Genomic DNA, 16906 nt, shown 5'->3' on the forward strand with positions numbered 1-16906 from the left:
ATGGCTAACTTTGCAGAGTGAGCCTCTGAGAATATAGCATAATTATTTTATCCACTAATTACTGATACTTAAGGGGTTGGTTTCACCTAGCTGTGTAGTTGTCAAGTAGAGGTTGCGTGACAGCAGGAGGATGTAGGCAAATTGATTATTTATCTTGTGACACCGAGCACATGTACTGGGTTACAGGAGATTCATTCTGTCTTCTGCTTCCCAGACTTTATGACCCCATTGTCACACATGTTCAGGATGAGTTGTGTCTGTATTTACTTCTGGTGGAGCCTGTTACTGGGACACCATATGTCTCTAGAGAATTCAGACACAAGTTTTTTGTAGTGTTATTTTGGTGGCAGCTTCTTCTCTCTTTATGCCTTTGTTTTTCCTGAGTGAAGAGCACCATGTTGCAGTTCTGCCTTTGTAAGTCAGTCTGGACTTAGCAGTTGTTGGTAGGAGGCCTTTGAACTTCTCTGTCTCAGCCTTAGTTCCTGTCTTCTGCTATCCCCATTATTAAGCTGGGATGCGACACAGCCTGCAGCACTCACCTTTGGGCTCTTTGGCCACAGGAGGGAAGACTCTAGTTTCCCTCAAGTAATTTTGGGCTAATGCCCCCATGACTGGGGTCTGTTAGGTCCAGACATGGTCTAAGGGCATAAAAAACCATGACAGTCAATAAGGAGAGCAAAATACAGCTTCAAAAAAATATGCTTAGCCAAGAGGCAATTCTGAAAACTGTTTTAATTGGTTTGGAGTAATTTGGGGTGAGCTATTTCACATGGCATATGTTTTCTGGGTAATGGGCCAGCCCAGTAATAGGAGGCCACCAGAAAATTGGTGCTACACATGTAGATGAAAGGGGCTTGAAGGAATGAAACCTTAATAAAGGCTGATACTATCCAAATAGCTTCAAGGGGGCGCATTTCAGATGCCTTGTAGTTTCCAGGAGTATTGACAGTTCTGCTGCCCTGACCAGGTATTGTACTGGTGATCAAACTCTTGAGGTCTCCCTAAACTAGCTTCTGCTTTGAGGTCACACACTCAGCTGGTACAATCTAGAATTGTGCCATTTAGGCCACTGTGGCTATTTTGAGTCAGGTCAGGTAACAATATACCTCTTAGACAGAGATACAGTTCTGGCCAGGTAGAGAAGCACAAGTGTGATTAAGTTAGGTGCAATTGTATTAATAAGGTACAGTTGTATTTTTCTGGTATCTGGTGATGTCGTTACCAGACAGGGCATCATCCTTTTGTTGGCAGATCCAACCCAGTCCTCTTCCCATAGTCTTATGACATTATCCCCAAAACGTGCTTAGAACTGAGAAGACAATCTGCCCAAAGGAGGGAGCATGTGTGCTGGGTATCTGTTACCTGATATTCTCCCTCCTTACCCAGTTGGGTCCTCATCTCACAGGAAAGAAAAACATACCACATCACGGCCGGTTCAATGAGGAGGTAGATACTCCTTGGTGGAGAAGCTGGTGTTCAGCAAAATGTCCTAGTGCATGCCCAGAAGGGAAGGTTGGAATAAGGAGTGGCTGTCCATTTGTAATAGCTAACTGAACAAGATTTTCATTCCTTCTACACTTCCAGCTTGGCTGTTGCCTCCTCCAGTCTCCAAGCAAATTTGTGATCAATATGCAGCTGGAGGGTGCCCTCCAGCACCTGTAAGAAGAGTGAGACTTCCATCAACACAAGGAAGGAGGGGCCGGACAAACCACCCTGCTACTCCATTGCTCATTTGCTGTTTTCACGTATTTCCCCAATTCCTACAGAACCCAGAGAAATCAGTTTCTTAATGCCTGAGAATAAGAAGCAGCAGAGCACTGGGATTTCTTAGTTTGCATTAAAAATAGCATGTCTTCTAATCACCTCAGAGCAACAGGCCTGAAAGCTCCTTCCATAGGGATGTCACAAAAGGTCACGTTTTCCTTTGAATGATGAGCAGTGCTTTTAAAGGAGCTTAAGATAAACTTCAGGCCTGTGGCCCATATGATCTGTTGACTGCATACAGAGGCTGCAACCCTTAGCTAAGCAGGGGTAGTGATTCTGTCATTAGAGCTCAGGTTGAAACTCGGAAAATTTTGCATGTACTTCCCTGATGTGCTGTAGAGCCTGTGAATGTTTTCAGACGAGGCATTTTATCTTCCTTGGCCTCAATTCATAATCTTAAAAAAAAAAAACAAACCCCACAACGGGCACAAAACAACACAGTTCTTGAAAATATTTTCCTTGAAAATGAATCCACAGATAATCCTCAAAAATCAGAGGCAGGGAGCAGGCGATAGCGCAACAGCTGGGGAATAGGAGATGGGTTATGGAAGAGCAAAGGCGGATAACCATCCTGTTGTATAACTGTATATGAACATATTCTGCACTGATGCTGAGTTACAGGTTGTTTATTTATTGCGGAGAGCCTCTGCATCATAAATACAGATACATAGTAATAACTGAGGTTTCCTTTTCTACCTTCTGTTTGTCTGTATTGGGCTATAAACTCTTCAAGGACCAACACCTTTTCTCAGTATGCGCACTGCCTACAGTAATGGGTCCTGCTCTCAGCCAAAGCCTGCATGTGTTAAGAATGTACTTAGCTCATAGGTATAAACCAGAAATAAGTAGGATCTGGTCCTGCAAGATTGTTAGTGCTTGCTCTGATGATTAGAGCTGAGGGAACTGTGGGTTACAGAACTCAAAGGCAGTCTGCTGAAAAAATGAAGTCTTTCAGGCCCTGTGGTTGACAGGTAAAAATCTCCTTTTTCTCAGAGTTCAGACCCCTTAGTCCCTGGTCCTGAGCTACAAGAAGACAGCTAGAAAAGCTTGAGCTGGTTTAGCTCTGTAAGCTGCAGTGCAAGGCTGACTCCATAAGTGAGATGGGGCTCATCCTGAGCTCAGGATGCACAGGGTTGTGTGAACCAACTCCAGCAGCTGTTCTTCAACAGCATGTGTCTTGTGCTTCCAACAAAGGGAACCTGTGGCTATAATATCTGGCAGCACTGGGGGGTGTCTGGCTAATCATGTTGCTGGAATCTGTTGATAACTTCCACGTGTACAAAAAGAGCTGCCTCTTTCAGCTCTGGGAGCATGTGCAGGGCTTTTTGCCTGTGCACAACAACTATGGAAGTTTGCTGTTCCTCTTGGGTAAGGAAGTTTTGATACACCACTCACCTTGCTCATGCTTTTCTAGTACAGAAGTTTGCCCTCAGCAGAGCTCATTGCCTGACAGGGACTTGGCCATGAGCAATCCCTGAACTTTGGACCAAGGACTGCAAGTGTTGCCACGTCCTCTTGCCTGTGAGGTGATGGGCAGAACATGATTCTAGAGTTGAAAGTTGAAAGGCCTTGTGGCATCACGTTACCTCTCTAAGCAGTATGGTTCATCCTCTCCTTTTAAGGAGATTTAGTATCTCTTTACATTTATGGAAGTAGTTTTTGAGCTATAGGGTGTTTTTAAAAATTGTAACATCCTCCAAATAGAACATAGAAATTTTGTTAGTAAATGCATCAGTGCAGAAATTGAGATTCTCCTTATTGTGTTTTTGGTTGCTATACATGAGTGGTTTTAAATAACTTTCTATTACTCCATAATGCTGTCTCCAGATCTGTGAATACACTTTCAAATGTGTGAATTGAAAGTGGATCACGAATGTAAAGGAAAGTATCTGCCAGGTGAGCAGAAGTGCTGGTCGCTACATAATTGAGTTTTCTTTAGGACTTTCCATACTATGTGTGACTCACTTGGCATGAGGTCTAAATTGTGCTAAAGTACCTGAAATCCTTTGTTAACGCAGGCTGCAGCCCTTGTGGTCAAATGGGTCAGTAACCTTTGGTTTTCAGTCGCTTTCTTTAATCTTTATTAAAGCATTTATGTAACACAGAATGGTGTTTTAAGGAGGCTGTTACACACTTCTGAGTAATGAGCTTCTGTTTTGAAAGTTCCCCAAGTTTTACATGCTAGTTCTAAAAAAGAGGCAAGTTCACTAGGTAAATTAGGTAATAAAATACTGTTTTTTAAAATTGTTCCAACAGGTGTTTGGTGTTAATGGCTTTGCTGTGACCCATAAAGTCCATAATCTTAAGGTCAAAACATTATTTTTGACTTGTTCTGCCAAATTGCAATCAGTGTTGTCTTTTGTTGGAGAAAGCACGGCACTGTGAATAACCGGTGCAGCCTGGTACTTATGTAGTCTCCAACAAGGGAAGTACAGCTTTCAGCCTGTAAATCATTTCCTGAGATTGGTCAGCTTAGGAAAAAGCATTGTTATTTTAATGCATTTTGATACAATCAGAAGCATGTGGTGCTGAGAGTGAATAATAATTTTCTTTACAAGGATTTAGTTTCAAGAGGGTAGAAATCTGTATTTGCCCTGCTTTTCTTGTTGGCTTGCCACTTGCTAAGTGTTTTCAAATGCACCATACAGTTCTTTTTGAGGGAGGAAATAAGGCATCTAATGCTTTCTACTGTGTTGCACCATGGTTTCTCATCTCCTTAGCACTGCCTGCTTACTTAATCATAAGCCAATTAAAGTATAATAACAGAACACGCTTTTGAGCTGCTCATAAATAAAGGGAATTATCAGAGAAAGGGTGATAGAACATTGAGAGGAGGAACTGTGAGCATTTTGGACAGCAGTATAGTTTGTGCCTCCTGCAGTGCTGGCTACTGATGTTCATGGTGAGTGTGTCTCATTTTGTCTGGTCACCAACAGCAGGATTTTTCAGAGGAGGGAAGAGGATATACTGTGGGGATTTGTGAGAGCACTAGGACCCTTTGAACTTCCTCTGGTTTCTATTTCAGTGTCTTGCACTAGTCTCATGTCACAATGTTATCAGCTGTTAATTAGTTCTGTGTTGGCAAACGTCAATATCAAACAGGATCTGAGGCAGGTCTTGCTGAATTCACGTGGCTGAGACCCCCGCCTGCCCTGGGGCAGCTGTGGGCAAAGCCTGTGGTGAGGTGCAGGGCTTCACCCTGGAAGCAGTGAGGCGCACCAGCCCATCTCAAACTTATTGCTGGAACCAAGGTCTTTCACGTTAACCTGATCTCCACTGATGCTCAAAGCCTCCATAATTTGCAAAAAGTTACCTTTGGATTTGCAGATTCCTGGTCTTAAAAGCCAAGTGCCATGTTAGGTTGGTGGCGAGGTGGTGGGCAGTAACAGGCGGTTGATGATTATTACTTCTGGTGATTCCTCCACAGTGGCTGGGAAGCGCAAACTTCGGCACCCAGTATTGACCACCTGAGCTTTGTGAAGCAGTAAATGATGACAAATCTGCAGCTAGAGGCAGCTGCTGTCACAGGCTCATCTTAGCTGAGCAGATGGCTCTAAAGGAGGAGGCGGTACTGATTTCTATAGGATTTCTAGACCCTTGAGCCACAGGAAGTTTTCCCAAAATGCATGAATCTCCACGCAGCTTCAGGCTTCTGAAAAAGTAGTTACAAGTTTGCATTATTTTTTAATTATGTGAAAAAAAGTTGCAATAGTTCCTCGTGAAACCCTAATATAGTGTTCTCCCACTTCTGGCAGCTTCTAGTTATTTTAAACTTTGTGAAAGATGTAGGATATTTTATTAAAGTAAACAAAGTTATCTGAAATGAGTGCTCTAAAAGGAAAACACTCCTGTTTTTACTAAAACCCTAAACTTTAATAAGGACAGACAAGTGTGTATTCTTTATGGGTTTGCTGGCCTCAGCTTGACCTCAGCTAGCCATCTGGATCCCTATTTCTTAATAACATATAGTCTGCTGAATTTGGCTTTTATGACTTATAGCTTAAGCTATTAAATACAGAACATTTGCTTTCACAGGAACTACATAATTTTCAAATAAACAAGTGGTTGGAATATATACATTACGGGAGAGAGTCCTCACAGCAAACTCTTCTCACAAATGAAAGGGGATCAGTTTTTCCTTTGGGGAAAGTAACAAAGGACTTATTCCCAGAGTTAGGTTTGGCATTGATGTGGCAGCTAGAAAGTTGAGCTAAATGAAGTTTTTTCTAATCAAACGCTTTTACTTAAAAAAAAAAAAAATCATAAAATGAAAACTGTTCTTGGGAAACTTGCCAACCTGTTCAAAAATTTACCATTCCTGAAAAATTTCTCCCCCTTTTTTTCTGATTTTAAAATGCCTTTTTTAGACATCTTGAAAATGGGAGAAAAAAGTCATTCAGTTTGGAATAGCTCAAATTTCTGAAAGGAAACTCAACTCAAAGAAAAACCAAGTAAAGCACTAAGTTGCTTTATTTCGGTTGACCTAGTCTGAAGTATGCAGTGATAGGGTTTTTTGATATCTCGAGCTTGAATTGAGAAAATATGTCAGAAGCCTTGTGGGACCTGACAAGGCGATCTCTGCCAGCTCTGGGCATCGGTGATCAGTGCAGCACTATGCCAAGCAGTGCTGATGTACTCGGGGAATTCCCACCTGGTTCAGTGCAGCCCTGACAGGAAACACTAACTCAGGTTTCAAAAAGCTCTGTGACTGCTTTGCCTGGCACCTCAGCCCAGCTGAGAATCTTCATGTTTCATGTTCATGTTTCTTCAAGGCTCATTGGCTCAGGGTGTGGGGTACTGAATCAGCCTGAGCTGCTGCTTCTGGAGATGAGAGGGTCCCCATAGTGTGAGGGGACCACTCCAATTGCTGCCCATTTACCAGCACATGGAGAAGGCCAGGCCACAGTTTCTTTAGAAGCAAAAGAATCAAATTAAAATTTAAAAAAAAGAAAAAAAAAAAAAGGAGAAAAAAGTTATTGGTCAAGTGGGTAGAAGCAAGACTTGTGTCATTAGCTTTATTTATGGGCACACTGTTTGTTCCAGTCCTGCTGCCTGTGTCCTGAGCAGAAGGAGCCCTGAAAATAAAGCAGGATTTCTTGCAAGAGGAGCCAGGCAGAGTGGATTAATGACAGGATACACTTGCAAGTGCCCACAAACCCAAACACAGCTGGGAAGTGCGATGGCTGCTCCCAGCTGTGAGGCTGGCCCTTTGTGCCTGCTCATTGTAGAGATGGTAATGTTGATGCTGGTTAGCACTGAGCCTGGCTGGGGATGTGGGTAATTGGCAGGAGGCTGTGTGGGACTGCATCCCCCAGAGCCTGTGCAGGGGAAGTGAGCGGGGAAGTGTGTGTTTGTGGGCCCCGAGGAAATGGAGGAGTCAGAGGTTTCTGCTCTGAGTTGGCCTCCAGACTTTTTATGAATTGTGTAAATGGAGGGTGGCAGACTTGCTGAGCATAATAGTCTAAACTTTGTGACTAGAAATTATTTACACGTCCATTTTGGAGAGAAGATTTGAGCCTGCCTGTGACAGCCATTCAGGAAGCACCCACAGTCTGTTTTGGAGCCTCTACTCCAGCTTGAAATTCTGTTTTATGACAGCCCTCTGCCCAATCCCAACTCTGTATTTACAGGTTCGTTACCTGCATACAGTGAGACAGCTGTGCCTGAATTCTTATCGCCTGCACTCCACTGCAAGCAGGCAAGGGCTTTCATGTAACCAGGATAGCTGGAGAAGAGGTTTTGCCAATATTTTCTTAATTTCTTTATTAGACACAAAAGTAAGAGCTTTTGTTTATAGGGAATCCAGGGACTGAGGCTCTCAGGGACTGGAGAACTATGTACTTCAGTCTCTTCAAGACAATTCTCCTACTGTTGCACCTCAGGGGACCATGTGACTGAGGAACTTGTGGGACCCCTGTGCCATAAGCATCACTGATCTTTTAATGAAATTGTCATTTCTTAGCAAATGCCTGATGTTAAGCAAATGTCATTTGAGTTTGTTGCTCTGAAGAGTTTAGCAAGGAAGAGGGAAAAGACAGGTTGACAGTGGAATGAGGGGAAAGCAGGAGAAGGGGGCAAGGCTGGCGCCAACCACCCTGTGTTGTGGGGCTGAGTATGCGAATGCTGGCAAGTCCTGTTTCACAGTGGAAACATCTCTTCCTGGCTGATTCTGGTATCATATTCTCTCTGGCTCATTTACTTAAGTCACCAGCTGGTTACTAGCTTTTCCACAAAGCAGGAACCAGATGCATGCTAGGAGGAATTTTATGGCAGGAGTGGTTGCTTCAGTAGTCCCGGTCTGGGAGAGACAGTCCACTTTTATGAGCATTGACATTGGTCAAGCAGAAAATAAAGGAATGCTATATTTCAGATTTGGGGATTGAAGTTGTTTGAGAAGGAGCTGAATTTTTTCAAAGATTGTTACTTCTTATTGAATTATAAGAAGGCATGCATAGATGCAAGTCTGTGTCTCCTTTCACTACAAGTGGCTTCATGGCATGTGCAGTCCCTAGTGGCTGTGTCTGGCTGTTTGTGCAGGGGTTCTCCCACGCACAGCCTTCCTGACTGTCAGACAAAACCTGGCAGCACTCACTGTCGAGACTTCAGATGTTCCTCGCATGATTTCTGCTCCACCCATCTGTCCATGGTGGTCTCCCCCACTGGAGGTGCCTCAAGACAGACCATGTCGCGGGGCTCCAGGTGACTCGGGTCACAGCGCAGCATGTTGGGTTGACCTACTGACATGGCGAGCGTGAGCTGAGATTCCAGAGGAATGACAAAGTCAAACAGCCAAGGCACATGCAGCTATTTTCCCCATCACTCTGGCTTCCAGACAGAACACCTTCTGCAGCAGTCAAGCAGTTGGCCTGGGACAACTGTGTCTTAACCATAACAGCTGCCTTGGTTAGACTGTGTCTATCCAGAGGAGGGAGATGGTGGTGATTCTGTCCTCAAGGGTGTCTCCTGTCCCCCTCCTAAGCCACCTCTCACTGTGTGTTCTTGCTGCAGGCCCTGGCAAGGTCTTGGTCGTGGTCTCTGGTTCCTCTGGTGACTCTGGCACAGAAGGGAGGCTGGCACTCACCAGGGTTGAAGTCCAGTCTGTGGATGCCTTTTTGTGAAAGCATCTGGAACCTGAGAGGCTTCCTCAAAACCTCTGAAGCTGAACGAGCGAGTTGTTTGCTGGGCTGTCCTGCTTAGCAGCTCCTGAGCTGGTGTGACATGACCTAATTAGGCTGGTAACAGTTTGTAGATGCTGTCCCTGGCGTGCCTGGCTGGGATGTGCAGGGGCTGGCAGTGGGCATTTCTCGAGACTCCAGAGGTGCAGACCTTCAGGCAGGCCTGGAGAAAATGGCAGCAGGGGATGTCTGGAAAATCCTCAGCAAAGCAAGCAAAAAGCTTCCAGTTGTCAAGTACAGAAGGACTTTGCTTTACTTAATTCCCCTTCACCCTGTGACAGGTGACTTGTGCATTCCAGATTGCTAATGGAGATAAGCAGTTTAGAGGTGATTTAAAAGATAAAAGGTTTAAAGCCTGTGGGAGCTTTTGCTCTGCAGTTGTATTGTGCATGGGTGCATGTATTACTGTAATGTGTGTGAAATGGGTCTGACAGTAGGATCATGAGCAAGGCCATGTCGTGCCAGTAAAACTTCCATAATGTGCCATGGGATGTGGTCGGTACTGCTTGGCTGGGATGCTCTAAACTGGGGAGAAGGAAGAAGCTGAAATCCAAAGTATGGTACTAAAATTTCTGCAAAAAAAAAAAAGCTGGGAATGCCTGTTAATCTGTACTGCATCCCCTGCTGCCAGGTGGAGGTCTTCAGGCAATGTTTTTGTGCCATTTGTATTTATCTTGGGCATCTCTGGTGGCACATATGCCACCACGCTGGAGCCGTGCCTTCAAGGATGTGTTCTAGCCAATGTCTTTTGTGCCCCTTCCTTCTTAATCTGGTGCTTTGGGCCTTATTATTTCAAATGTATCCACCACAGTGTAAAACCGAAGTTTAAACTCCATTACTGTGGGTACCACGCAATTTGCACAGCCTGCTCTCCACTCCTCAAAGTTAACTTTGGAGCATTTAAAATTAGAGATAACAGAGCCAGCTGATTACAGAAACCTGTGGACTAGCCATAGGCTAATGTGTCTTCCCCATACAGCCCCAGAGCAGCCCTGAATCCTGAAGTGTTGCTCTTCTGGCATCTTGTAGTTTGTGTTAACAGGCACGCTGGGAAAGGGCTGCACTTGGTCACTACAGGATTATGGAGTTACATACAGGGTTACATCAAGGGCAACACTGGGAATAGATGTTTGACCTTATTATTAGAGGCAAGAGGTGAGAGACCTTGACTTTCTCTCCGTCTCAGGCAGTAACCCACTTACCCACAGGGAGTCTCTCAGTCTACAAACCTGTAAAATGGGATTTTATTACTTTTTCATCTGAATCATTTTCTGAAGTTTAATTGACACCTTTAAATTGTATAATATCACACTGACAAGAAAAGTAAACCCAACCCAAGCCAAAAAAAAGTGACATATTTTTATTGTGTCTTACTTTGCATTTCCATCACACCTCTGAAATACAAAGTTGACTCGAAGGTATAGGATGTACTGAGGAAATTTTCTGTCTGCATAGTGTATCACAGGAAAATCTGCAGGATGAACAGAACTGGTGTGTTAGAAAAGCATCCTCAAGCAAGAGGACAGAACCAAGCCAATGCAGCAGCTCTTGCTTTCTTAACCCCTTCTCTTAGGCCTTTCTTCATTTCTCAGCTGCAGGTTCCTGCCCCTTAAGACCCCCAGTAACAGTGAAAGACTCCTCTCCTGTCTTTTGGAAGGCAGTTGTTGCAGCTGCCTTGTCTGTTCACCTCTACCCTATGCATGGGCTGTATCTATACTAGAGTCCTGGATGCTTCAGGGGAAGGAAAACCACCTTTAACTTTGGACAAGAGAGCCTGGAAACCAGAGCAGCATAGAGCTTAGCATGGAGTAATGTACTCCTGCTTTCCCTCTGGGGTGAATCTTCGCCTGCTCCAGTAGGACAGGACTCAACACCACCAACTAAGAAGATGCCCTCATTGCTGCTGGATTGAAGCGTATCCCTGGAGTAGCAGTGTAGGCAGCACGAACCTGTGGCCGGTCTGTGGTGTGTGCTCATGCCAGGCTCGTCAAGATGCGCAGGGTCCTGCCTGCTCTGGGTGCTCTGGGCAGCACATCTTCAGCTTCCCTAAATCCATGCTTAGCAAAGCTGGAGGTGGCTCTGCCCAGCCGTCAGGCTCATTGCAACACTTTGTCCTGACCCTTAGTCACAGCTTCTTGGGCCCTCTTCTTCCCTCCTCTCCTCCATCCCCTTTCCCTCCTTCAAAATTATTGTGACGTCTGAGGGAAAGACTCCCATACTGTTGGTTTGCAACAGCTTGGCTGTCAAGGCTTTTGTAAAGAGATGAAAGGCAATGGCTGATTTTCTGTGTTGATGGTGTCTGTCACTCATGACTGAGACAGAAAGCCCTCTGCAATTTTGGCACATCCTGGCTTTATTCGCTGCAAGAGCTCTGCTTGGGAACAGGCTCATTTTAACACACACTTTGGTTTTGCATCCATTAGAAAGTGCTGTTAGTCCAAAGACAGATGAAATGCGGTATTTAATAAGATCCATGTAGTACAGTGCCCTTATTCTGAAGTAGGTTTTTGTTGTTTTTTTTTTCCTCTTCATTTAAGAAGAAAAAAAAAAGGGGGGGGGGGAAATTGCAGCATCCTACAAACTTAGTAGTAGTGTTTGGCAAGGTCTTGGTCCCAAGAGGTAGGGGGAATGTAAAGTAATGTCCCAAATGGAAAGGTCTCCAGCTTCCGACGGGAGCTCTCTGTGTGTGGTGTTAGACCGAAGTGTGGAAACATGTCTTCTGGTGTGTGGTATTGAGGTGAGGACAGTGTACCCCTAATAGGTGGAAGATTTCTCAGTCTCAGATCTTAAATAAATACTTTTTCTTGGCTACCAACTTGCAGGGTTGCTGGTTTCTGTTTCACTAAATGACTGTAGCAGACAGTCCTTATCCGGAAAGGAGTCTCTAGTGAGCTTTTTGTCTCCAGCATGTGAAGATACACCTTGTGTCCATACAACAGTTTAATGGGTGTCTGAAATAGCTGAGGCTTCTTAAAACAAATGGCAAAAACGGTGGTACATTGCTATGGCAGCAGTTAGCAGTGAGAGTCTTATAATGGCCCTTCTCCTGAAGGCCAGATTCTTCTGCGGAGGAAGCCAGCCAGAGCTGTGGCCGAAGGGGGTGTCTGGAGGAACTCAAAGTGACCTGAGCTCTTTCTGCTTTGCTGACGAACTGAGAAAAAAAATAGGCCAGCAATTCATTTTACAAGTCTCTTAAGCTATCATAAGAATTTATAGGAACTCATTATACAATAAATTATAGATATAAAATAGCAGGTGGCACATCTTTCAAGCGGTATTCATTAAAATTCATCTTGACAAGACCAGGAAAACAGCCCCCAGACCTATCTTCACTGAGCAACTACTAAGGAAGTAAGTTGTGGTTAAGAGAAATAGAGTGTTAATGACAGGTCTATGCTAGTAAACGCGGCACAATGTCTCAAATACCTCAGCAGTAATTGTCATCAGAGCCCTTTTTTTCTCCGCTAGTTATAAAATCAGATATGCTATTAGAGACACTATTTGTAAAACCCAGACACCATATATTTTCATGAAATGTAACAATTGTCTCCATCTCCGAGGTTCCTGACACAAACCTCCTTGGGGTCCTAGCTGGACTGCTGTATGCAAGCTGTGAAAATATTGATGTACTCATTTTATCCTTTGCTTTTCTTGTCCTTCTCTGTTTCCTTTCTTTATTCCTGACTTACTGGCAGCCTCTAATGTAGCCCAGTTACTTCTGCACCAAGAGGATGAGGAAACTGTTTCCTCCCAAGCCAACTATGCTGACACTGCTAACCTTGATTTCCATAAATGATTAAACGGTGTCTCCTGTCTGTAGTGTATTTCAGGCTCCAGTTACCCAAGATTCTTGGATGCTGAGAGACCTTTTCATCTTCCTCATCTCCTCCTCACAGTCATAACTAAGCCTGACTGTCTCCTCTACCTTCACAGCTGTGAGCTGCTCAGACTAACAGTAGCAGCCCCAAGATGCTTTTCCCCATGAATAGACTTTTCTCAACTTGTAGGTTTTTAAAATATTTTCTAACCTACTGAAAATTTTGATGTGGATATTACAGTGAAAAGGAGATTTCTGTAGTCACCAGACAAGCAGTGGGAATTAAAAAGTATTGAGAGTAATCCAGTCATTTTAACACAGTGGCAATTTAATAGCTTTTAGAATAAATAAATTTGTGATGGTAAGATCAGCATTGCTTGTTTTTGCAGCACTAAAACTTTTTCTAGGTCAGCTGGGTCAAAAGGGAACATTTCCTAACACTACTGCTAAGCCAGCTTTCAGAGGTAGACATGTTCTAGGAGTGAGAGTACCACCTAGTTATGTGCTGCTTAAAGCCCACTCAAACTGACGGTGAAAATTTCAGTATGGGTTTCTCTCAGTCAGAGTGGCACTGGACTCTTGATTCTCAAGCTGAGGCAACATCCTAGTGCAGTCCTTTCTGAATTTCTGGGCCACATATGCAGCCAGGGTAAACTGCTGACTTCTGCTGATGATCAGCAATTTACACCAGCATAACCTGGCCTCTGGATTGCCTCCTCTAGCTGCGGTGCTTTAAAGACATTGGCTATCCACATCAACACCAGCTGAAATTCAGATATATTTGACCTTCATTGCCTAGCACTTTAGAAACTGAATAATAAACATGTAGTGAATTCTGCCATCCAGATATCAGATTATTTTTCTTTGCATCCCTTTGAAAAATGTTTGTTATCTTATTTTAAGCCTCTGCTGCTGAGGGGAAAGCATGGGGTGGGAGTCAGGGGGTGTGGAAAGTAGGAAGGGGGTGGAGAGCGTACTCTAAAAGGAAAAAGCTATGTGGAAAGCTTTGGTACTAATGGATTGGATCCATTTGCAACCTTACTGTTTGCAGACTAACGTGCATAATGCATTGTTGGGCAAAACACTAAATGTTTAAAAGTAATTTGTGGCAATTTGGGTTTTTATCATTGCTCGCATGCTGCCCTGGGGGAATACGTAATAAAAGACAAGCTCCGGGACTGAAGAGTTTATAGTCTTAAATGTGCAATTCTGCAGGCAGCTCAGTGAAGCTAATAGATCTCTGTAAGGCAGTCAGGGGCTTGGGTGGGGGGCCTGACCCCTCAGGGTAGCAGCACAGCTCCTTTCTGAGGGGAAGAAGTGGAACACCTTAGGAAAAGTATGCACTTAGTCCTTATAATGTTCATCGCAGGTAACTGTGCAGAACAGTTGTTGGGTAGGTCATACAGGAGTCTTTGGAAAAAAAACCCAAAGTGAAAGAAAGGGAAACAGCTCCTATAAAAGACAGATTTTTTTTTTTTTAATTGAATAAAATGTATACATCAAGACAGTTGTTTTTGAAAGTTTAATAAGAGGAGAAGCAGGAGTAGGTGCACATTAGTGAAAAATAGTTACAAATACCTTGTGCATAAAAGAGAGCCTTAGTCCTCTGTTGTGTGCATGTATGTGTATGCACATTGGGTTTTTTCTGTCAGTTTTTACAGGTAGATGTCAAAGTAACAAAAAGAAGGAAATGTAATGCCTAATATATAAATCAGGGGAAGTAGGATGCAGTTGTTGACATACTGTACCCACAGGCAAATGGCAGAGCCAGAGTAAACAGGTAACCTTACCCACTTTATGCTAGGTTGCAGTGCATCCAGCCTAGAGCTGTCTAGACCTGTGCTAGTCTGCATCAACAGAAAGTCTGTATGATGTACTTAAGTGAAAGTAAATGTATGCTTAATGCACTTACCAGTCTGTATGTGTGAACAAGACTTCAGCAAGATTTCTTCATTGTGGTAAGCTTGCATGATGTGATAAAGGTTTCCGTATCCAAGATTGAAGGGTCTTCTAATGGCAGCTTCCCGTTAGAAGTGAAAAACAGCTCGTCTGTTTTGTGCCCTCTCCCTTGGGAAAGGTGACACTTAGAGCAGCCAAGGCGCCGTCCCCTGCCGTCCTGGCTCCGGGACATCGACAAACCAGCATGTCTCTTCATCTAAGCACGAAGCTTTTCTAAAGACTCTGCCAATTTCAATTAATTCCTTATTGGGACAGCTTCTTCACGAATTTCTGTCTGAAGCAAGAGGGTTAGGGAGAAAACCAAAAAGAAACCCTTCCTAACACATTCTGCACTGTGATTATTAGAAGATGCTCATCGGAAGTGGAAAACCCCATTTATGTATGTAGTGCCAGGTTCTGACCAGGCATTTAAATGTTAACTTCTTGTTTTCCAGATAACTGCCCCGAACGTGGAGCTGTTGTCTCCTCTGTGTGGGTAGGTGTCTCTTCTGTTTTCTAGGGGAAGAATCTTGGAAACATCTCATTTTCTTCCTGGTCAGCAAGTGGTGGAAATGCTGATTACAGACTGTCTCCAGCAAATTCCTGGGACAGCAAAACTGCTTCCCTCTTCTGGCATCTGTATTATGATTGCCTGGTATTTTTGGTATTTTGCTGCCAGCTAAAATCACATTTATTGCAGTTAGACCTTTAACAGAGAGGTGATTGAGGTTTCAATTCAGACTATTAGAGTGCATGTTCAATGGTGGTAGAGTAGACAATGTGAAAGTACAAAGCAAAATGTTTTTTTTTTGGTAAAAATGCCATCTGATCCATCTGGCATACATGTTGTAGGTGTGTCCATCCTTCTGTTAATGTCCCTGTTGAATGCCTCTTGTCTTCTGCATTTACCTCTCCCAAGAGGCGTGCATCCACCTCCTATGGTTCTGACTACGTGGCATTATTTTGCATCGGTGACACATCAGAGGGCTGTTGGGACGCCGAGTGCTGAACACTCAGCTGTCGAGAACATCGATCTTTCTGCTGAGCCAGAGCAAATTTAATTAGCTTATTTTAACATTCCTCTTCATCCCGCGGGTGGGTAGAATTGATGCTGGCTGGAGCCTCATTTCCACATAGCTCATTTAGGGTAACTAATTATTGCATGTAAGTGAATGGTACACTCTGCTGACAGCCTCTGCAGTAAGGTGGAGCCGTCACTTTCCATTTATTCGCTGTCAGAACCATCTGAAACCTTCCCCCTTCAAGGCAGCAAAATCTTCCAGTTCTGCTGGATGTTAACAGGGCAAAGTGGTGGAAAGCTGTAGTGAGCACAGCCCCATGCCGGTGACATGGTGCAGCCAAGGAGACTAATTCAATGTCGAAGAATGAAAGTCCAGGCTTGGAAATAAGAAAAGCCTGAACTGTCTCCAGCTTAAGGTTAGTCCCCGTTGTGTGTATGCATTATGATTCTTTCTAATTGCATACTTGCATCCTATTTTTCATCATTACCTTAATACTATCCTTCTTTTTAACTTGGTTTTAGTCATGTATTTCTCACTAATCTAGTTCCTGGAAGTGCCTGACCCGTTCTTGCTGAAGCTTTAGAACAACTCCCAAACAAAAGCATTAACTTGAGTCAGATATCATATATGGGGAATTAATTTCTGAACAACTAAAATCAGCAAAGTTATAAGAGTCTGAGAGGTGAGAAACTGTGCAGCCTTAAATACAGGTGGTAGTGCCAGCTGTCCCCATAGTATTTAGGGGGTATGCAAAGACACATGTGGCAAGGAGGTTCCTTTCTCCCTGATTGCAGCCACTTCAGTGCCTGTCTGCTACTTGCATCTGTAATGTTTTCTCTGGTGGGCTTTGATCAAAGGCTTACAATAAAGAGAGCGTGTGTAGGAGTATGTACAGAAGAGGTTATTTCAACAGGCTAACTACATTTGGTGTACAAGCATTTCTCACTGAGTAAAGAGGGTCACATAAGGGGTAGTAACGTCTGTGGTAACCTTTGTTATCCCAGATAAGCTGCAGAAAACCTAAGACCCTCTGCTATACAAGTGAGGCAAGAAAAGCAATTTGAAGAAATGGAAGTAGTTCCCTCAGCTGCTCTGAAGTGTTATACTGGGAAGTCAGTAGGGGGGCTCTCACTCTTCTTCCATTACTTTCTGGGCATCTTTGCAACCACTTTCCTTGTTCCTGCTTGAGA

The 16906-nt window shown here is 43.8% G+C and overlaps 1 protein-coding gene across 26 annotated transcripts in view; it reads left to right on the forward strand.

Moving 5' to 3' along the window:
• The window catches only part of MAP2 (microtubule associated protein 2), a 242021-nt gene that overhangs the window by 121925 nt on the left and 103190 nt on the right, over positions 1-16906 (forward strand). For 3 of the 26 annotated variants that reach the window (XM_074829675.1, XM_074829677.1, XM_074829676.1), the window contains one exon: positions 15150-15190. The exons of 22 other annotated variants lie outside the window; for them this stretch is intronic. The gene's annotated coding sequence lies outside the window, so the exon portion shown is untranslated. Of the gene's footprint in view, positions 1-15149; positions 15191-16013; positions 16132-16906 lie in introns of those variants that run through there. One more of the 26 variants, XM_074829681.1, reaches the window with a different exon arrangement.

Source organism: Strix aluco, chromosome 6 (genome assembly GCF_031877795.1).
Source record: "Strix aluco isolate bStrAlu1 chromosome 6, bStrAlu1.hap1, whole genome shotgun sequence".
Classification (NCBI taxonomy): Eukaryota; Metazoa; Chordata; class Aves; order Strigiformes; family Strigidae; genus Strix; species Strix aluco.